This window comes from Cyprinodon variegatus, unplaced genomic scaffold (genome assembly GCF_000732505.1).
Source record: "Cyprinodon variegatus isolate N-32 unplaced genomic scaffold, C_variegatus-1.0 Scaffold739, whole genome shotgun sequence".
Taxonomy (NCBI): domain Eukaryota; kingdom Metazoa; phylum Chordata; class Actinopteri; order Cyprinodontiformes; family Cyprinodontidae; genus Cyprinodon; species Cyprinodon variegatus.
Genome location: NW_015151192.1, coordinates 4,126 through 10,886, shown reverse-complemented (window position 1 = coordinate 10,886; position 6,761 = coordinate 4,126). Strand labels below are relative to the sequence as shown.

The 6,761-nt window shown below is 36.5% G+C and overlaps 1 protein-coding gene across 1 annotated transcript in view; it reads right to left on the bottom strand.

The window, feature by feature from the left end:
* Positions 1 to 6,383, bottom strand: part of LOC107097986 (5-hydroxytryptamine receptor 2A-like) — a 120,900-nt gene extending 114,517 nt beyond the window's left edge. The window contains exon 1 of the mRNA XM_015395403.1: positions 6,295 to 6,383. The gene's annotated coding sequence lies outside the window, so the exon portion shown is untranslated. The remainder of the gene's footprint in view (positions 1 to 6,294) is intronic.
* Between the last annotated feature and the right edge of the window lie 378 nt (positions 6,384 to 6,761).

The following is a 6,761-nucleotide window of genomic DNA, read 5'->3' as shown; positions in this document are numbered from 1 at the left end:
GACTACTGTTTTGTTTTTAATTTACTAAATAAAGAAAGTAACAATATTAACTAGGAACAATTCTGCTAATTGGTTCAATGTTGCTAACTAGTTATTTTATTCAGAACCAGTTTAGATGAGCTTTTAAAGGACTTTTATTGTTTAAATGACTAAATAAAAAAATCAAGGCTACTAACTTTTTTCTCTTAGCCATTTCTGAAATTCTTCAAAGAGTCACGAATAGGCACACATCTAAAGTCTCTTTTGTATTTCTGAGTTTGAATAGACAAAGATGATTTTTATTAGAAAAAGTATTATGTGTTATATCGTATTGTTATCTTAAGAGGAATTGAAAGTCGTGGATTACAAGTTAAATGCTGCTCTACTTTTATAAATAACTGTAATGCAATCATAATCTTATCTATCAAGCCTTTTCTTTCTCATCACTGTCTTTACTCTTGGATCATTTACAAAGATTTAAGGTTGGATCAAAATGTTTAAAGGTAAATTATATAAAATATTAATTATATATAAGAATCCTTTTTGTTAAGGTTAAAGCAAAGGGGGAAAAAAGAGCAAATCTCTCTGAAAAGAAGAATATGGTTTCATCAACACTGCAGTGTTTTCCATTGTATTTTTTGCATCACCCTTCAGTTTATAGCCTATAATAAGTATAATATATCCAATACGCCCAATTACATCATTTTTGTTCATCCAGATGGCGTTAGCAAAAGTCAAACTGCTAATTCTTAAGTAAATCAGCAGCTTTCAGGGGAGAGAGCAATAAGACAGAGGTAATTTCTTTTAAAGCAGTGTGTTTGTCCCTGGGTGTAATTCACTACCTCACATTTATTTTATCTGAGAGATTTACACAGCTAAATATGTCCGATCCCTCGGGTCACAGTGTAGAGGTAATTAAACCTGTATCTTCACTGCTCCGACAAAACAAATTGATTTGGGTCCTTTCGGATCAAAGACGTTGGATGCACATGAGCATTGCTCTGTAAATGTGTTTGTTGAGCAAGACTGTGGCTGAAAAAAAATGGGACGTAAACACGGTGGTCTAACCTCTGTCTTCAAGCTAAGGAAAGCAGGGGCTAAAGGGAGACGTAGGAAAATAAAAGCTTGGCTATACCTGGAGGCAAGAGACTAATTAAGTAGAGAGATGTGCCCTTTTTCTCGCTCTCCCTTGGAGAGAATATATATGTGTGTATTTAGAGTCGATAAAGGGCCATAGTTATCACAGCCAGATGCACAAAGGACACCGTGTCTCATCGCACATCAGCATGAGATGAAGTGCAGAAAGGAAAGACAGAAATCAAGCAACTCATCTGAAATGTCTGTGATTCTATCACTGCTAATCTAGTTTTGATCTCTACAATCAATTCAACATTTTAGAAGTCATGAACTCAAAACTTTTTTGCTTTTTTTCCACTAAAAAAACATACTGCAGCTCTAGCTAGACAGTTAAAGATAAATTAGGGTAAGTATTATCTGAGGAGAAAAAATAGTTCTCAATATAAGTCACGGAATGGTTTAGGACCAAAATACGTTACATACTTGTGGTCTGTACAGTAATAGCCGCCTAGACCTCTCAGGTCACCTGGCCCAACCTTTAGTTCTGCTTCGTAGAACCAGAACTAAAGGTGACAAATCAGCTTTTAGTTCTAACACTCTACTAATCTGAAACAAACTTCCAAAAAACTGTTCTGAAACCAGAATTTGCTTTAAATCAAGATTAAAAACTTGCGTTGAGCGGTCTTTGACTATGATATTTAAACATGATTAAAGCTTGTAGTAATATTTTCAATCATTTTAGTCCAATATATTTTCAATATTCATATCATTATAATTACTTATTTTATTAGCTAAATATTAATGTTCATTAATTAGTTGATTAAACCCTTATGCCACTGCAATGTACGTTTATCTGTAGGTTTGTTTCTTTTTCATGTGCAACAGTTTGTGTTGTCCTAAAATGGGCTATTTAAATACACTTGCCCCTCCTAACTTTATTATATTGCCCCTCAGAGACATTCACACAAAAAAGACAAACACAAATGTGGATGTTGGACAGTAAGCTGTAGGAGGCGGGGGTGCCTGGGAGGGACACCCAGCCAGGCAGGAGCAGTTTCCATTTAAGATCAGCTCCTCTGGACAACATCAAGAAGCTCCGGTAGATTGTTTGGTAGAAGTGGTTTATCAAAAACAAGGAGGAAGGTCTTTCTTGACCCCCTCAAAATACTGAAGAACAGCGTTCAAAACATGAAGCGTTGAAGAGTGGCAAGGAGGCATCAGAGCCCCATATTTAGACACATGATGGCAGTGGCAACTTTCTCTTTCAGTGATAAGATCTGTATGACCTGTTTCTACCTTGAGCCCCAATTTTCCCACTGGAAGACAAATGGAGTACAGCCAGTAATACAGAATGGTGATGTTTCACTCTCTTCTTAGAACTCTTCCTGAACCTTTCAACACAAGGGCATCGTCCAATTGATTTTTTTACATGTTAAAATGCACCTACAACTACTGTCCCTACAACCAGCAAACTCTGTGAGACACAATCCTGGCCCAAAGACAACTGGATCTATCTATCTATCTCAAGGGGTTTTAAACTGGTACCAGAAAGGGCCGTGTGGCTGCAGGTTTTCTTTCCAACCAAGCAATAGCACACCAGACTCCATTCATCTCATCAAGTAATCATGTTAAGATTGGACTTACTTGATGAGATGACTCAGCCTGCAATCTGCAGCCAAACGGCCCTTTCTGGAACCAGTTTGAGATGCCTGATCTATCTGTTATTGGACTTCTACTCTACTCGTAGTTTAACTAATTTAAACAAAAGAAAGCTGCCCCCCTTTTAACAAGTATTTGAAAATGTAAAAAGAAAGAGGTGAATGTTTATCAATCATATATTTGTGACACAGCATCCAAAAGTTCTTGGTTTCTTCATCTTATGCCAGATGCTTGTTCTGAATATCCTTTTTTGGCTTAGATGGTTTCAGTTGTTCTTCTGTAAGTTTATGTTCTGCGCCTCAGTGGACTTAAGCAGCTTTGTTTGTCTTCCAGCCGGCCTGCCTGCCTGCTTGCCTCCGGATAGTATATCGGCTCTTCCAATCCCTCTATCCGTGAAACTCTGTCTCATCCCCAGAGACATAACTGCATTGTTTCAGAGAAAGAAAAGTAGACAAATTGTATTGAGGAATGTGTCTGAAGGGACTTTTGTGAAAATGTCCCCTTATTTATTTATTTATTTTTTATTTCTCCTATAGTATACACAGGAGAACTGTTTGACTAAAGTAAAAGATCGAAACATTGCCAAAGAGTTTCTTTAAAAAAAAGAAGGAACTTTGTAAATTGTGTCCAAGGTCATGATGTAAAATATTTGTATGGTTCACCTTTTAATGTCATGTATATAATAAGATATTTAAAGGTGAACCAATAAACTATTAGGATAAATCTTGACCTGAGAGAAGGTTTATTGTGAGGCATGTATTAACACAAGGACAAAAGAGACATCAAATGCATCAAGCACACCAGATGAGATAGAACAGAGTATTCGATCGATAAAGGCAACCAGATTTTAGCAACAAGTTTGGTAAAAAAAAAAATCTTTGTTTTAAAGAATCAGTAATCAAAAAGTGAGGTTTGAGTCCATCTTAATATTGTGGTTTGTAAGCCCATATAACTTTAATTTGGCCCAATGACAAAAAGCTCTTAAGAAGCTATCTAATGTTTTACAAATATCAAAATAAATATCAGTTTAATTCTGAATAATTTAGTTCAGTTTTGGAAATTGTTGAAAACTTTTTTTTTTTTTAAAGTAGAAAATAAAAGGCGGTTAACGCTTGTTTAAAAGGGAGCAACAGAACAGATGACAACTCTGGCACTGTTAGCAGCAAGCATTTTCCAGTTGTGCTAATCTTATAAGGCTTAAAAACAAAACCTTTTTTTCTTATACTCTGCCAACATTACTTTTCTTTTTTGTGCTGAGTTCCCAAAATGCTGCCAGATGAAGGACTTAAGCACGGTGGAGGCTTAACTGATGCATGAGAGCAATCTGTTTGAATTCAAACACTTCCACTTAACATGATAAACAAGACAAAAAAAAAATGTTTTTCTTCAAATAAGACTCTTTAAGACATAAAACAGCTTAAAGCATATATCTTAAAATCTGGGGCTCTTTACAACATCTTACATGCAGTAACATGCTTCCTGAGTTGAATTGACTGTAACAAACTGTAGGGGAACAGCCAAAGAAAATCAATAACATGGCTAATAATATTGTTTTTATCACCATTACATTGCTTTAGTATTCATTTACTAAAAAACAACTTTTGTTTTTGTTTTTTTTCCCGCTGAAATTTTTACTTTAATGTACAGCCATGAGGCACAAACTGAAAATGTAAAAGAAATGAACCAAAGTCATTATTTGTCTGGCAACTGAAAAAGCCATTATTGAAGTCCACTGCGCCACAACATCAATCATCAGGTGTTTGGCTACTAGCGTTTAGGTCATTAAGGGCACAACAAATATGAGGCCTTAAAATAGGCACCTGTATTTACGTCAAATGAGCTCATCGATAAAATGAACCTGAGAAAGCCCGGGGAAAACACCATAAACTCTTCATTACTTATAAGCACAGCCCACTAGACAGAAGGACAAGAGTGCATTCGAGTAGAGAAGCATGAACTGAGCTAATTTCAGTGAAGCCATCACTGGATGGAAGCTGTAAATTTTTCAGAGGGAAAGACAGCCTTAAAGTAAAAAAAAAGGCCAATCTAAGACAGAAAAAGAGAATGTGTGTGTGGGTGTGTGTGTGTTGGTCTCTTTAAATAGAGATGCAGAGGGTAAGGAGAGGACATGGAGGTGAACATGGCAGGAGAAGAGGGAAAACCAGGCATCCGCTGGCCTGACATAATTAACAATCTCAGCTTGTGTGTGTGGAATGATGTGACTGTGTTTCACCGACTGCATGTCTGCCCGATTTGGTTTATCTGTTGGTGTGCTTAGGGACAGATGGTGCCACCAAATACTGAATGCAGATGGTCTTTGTTTAGACCCAGAAAAACAACTTTTTCAGTGTCTCACATCATTCATACATTCATGATTTTGGATTAGCAGTACTCCATGGATTCAGTATGTCACAAGTAGCGCAACGGGGTACAAGACTAAAGCAGACCTCTACTGTCTAAAGGTCACCTTTAGTCTTAAAAATTTCGTTCTGGTGGTGAACAATTAACAATTGTCCTGTTAGAAAGATTTCATGCAAGTGGACCATATACAGTTTTTTTTTCTGTGCAAACTAACGACCCAATAAAAATAAGTTACTCTTAGAAAAAAGATAAAATTTTTGTGGTTCAAAAAAATCAGCCATTTTTTTTCTGTAGATTTTTATGCCGTCTTCCCCACTGTCAGAGTATTACTATGAATAAAGAAAAAATTAGCATGTTCAATCGCTTTAGTGTACATAAAAGTCTAAAATGAAGCTGAGCACAAGCAGAGAAAATACCAGAAGGAAGAAGCACTTTGATGGTGTTAAAACTGGAGGGGATTTAGATGCTTAGATGCTTGATGTCCATTCTGAATTTGTCTCCTCCTTGACCAGACATTAAAGGTACAGTATAGTGGAGGATTTAAAATCTGTTATTTACATTTATAGTATAGTGAACATTTTAAAAGACCTGCCTTCTCCACTTTAAAAAAAAATGCACATGCACAACCCTGTACCTGCTCCCGAGATGGAAAGCCAATTAAACATTTGGGAGAGCATCCAGGAGCCCATTTCTCCTCGTGCACGCTCTGTTTAAAAGTTGCTGTTCTCATAGCTCATACAAGCTTAATGTGTCCAAACGGCCGCTCTAACCACTAAATCACTCAATCACCACATACTGTAGAGTGGGGACTATCACTTGATAGTGAACTCAGTAAACTGACCATTCGGACAGATGATAACTGCTTTTTTGCTCCATTGGTCACCTAACTTCTCCTCGACTGTGCGGTACCTGCACCATTTTGTTTATTAGTCGCCACTGTCGGGTAGCAGCAGCCTATGGCGACAGCAGGCCACTGTGACAGCAAATCCCATAATACTTTGCGAGGCGAGCTCTCCACGCAAAGCATTATTGGATATATCTGCCTCTTCTGAGGCCTTTCTTTTCTTCTCATTCACTTCATAGACACTTTTTCTCTTTAACTTTCCATAAAATCCTGTGCCATTTCTATGACGCAGGATTTTACATATGCCACTAAGCACAAAAAAAGAAAAGAAAAGAGGTGGCTATTTTATATTGTGTATCCTATGAGGTACTCACCCAGGTATATTGTGTATATGAAGTTCCAAACACCCCTTAGCCTCTTCTGTCAGTTTGTACTGAAACGTCTAACAATTTAGCCTGAAACAAAGACAAAAATAGTTAAGTAAGTACATATCATAATTTTTTGTTTACTCCCACTGCACTGGGAGAAAAAGGATTTTAAAGGTTAAAATAACTTAATACATCAGAGTACATTTAATGAGAAAATAAAAAAACTACAAAATGAGCATTATTATTAGTAGGCAATGAGACAAAAACGATTGTCAAGATGATACAATGAAAGGAAATGTTCGTGTTGTCCTATCTGCTTGCAAAAATGAACCCAAGGCCAAATATACTATGTACAAAGTTGTACTGTATATGGCAACAAAGTATGCCAAAATAAAAGTAAACTTAAAAGAAAAAAATCAACTTAGCTATATTCTGTCTATCTATTATAGATAGATAGATAGATAGATAGATAG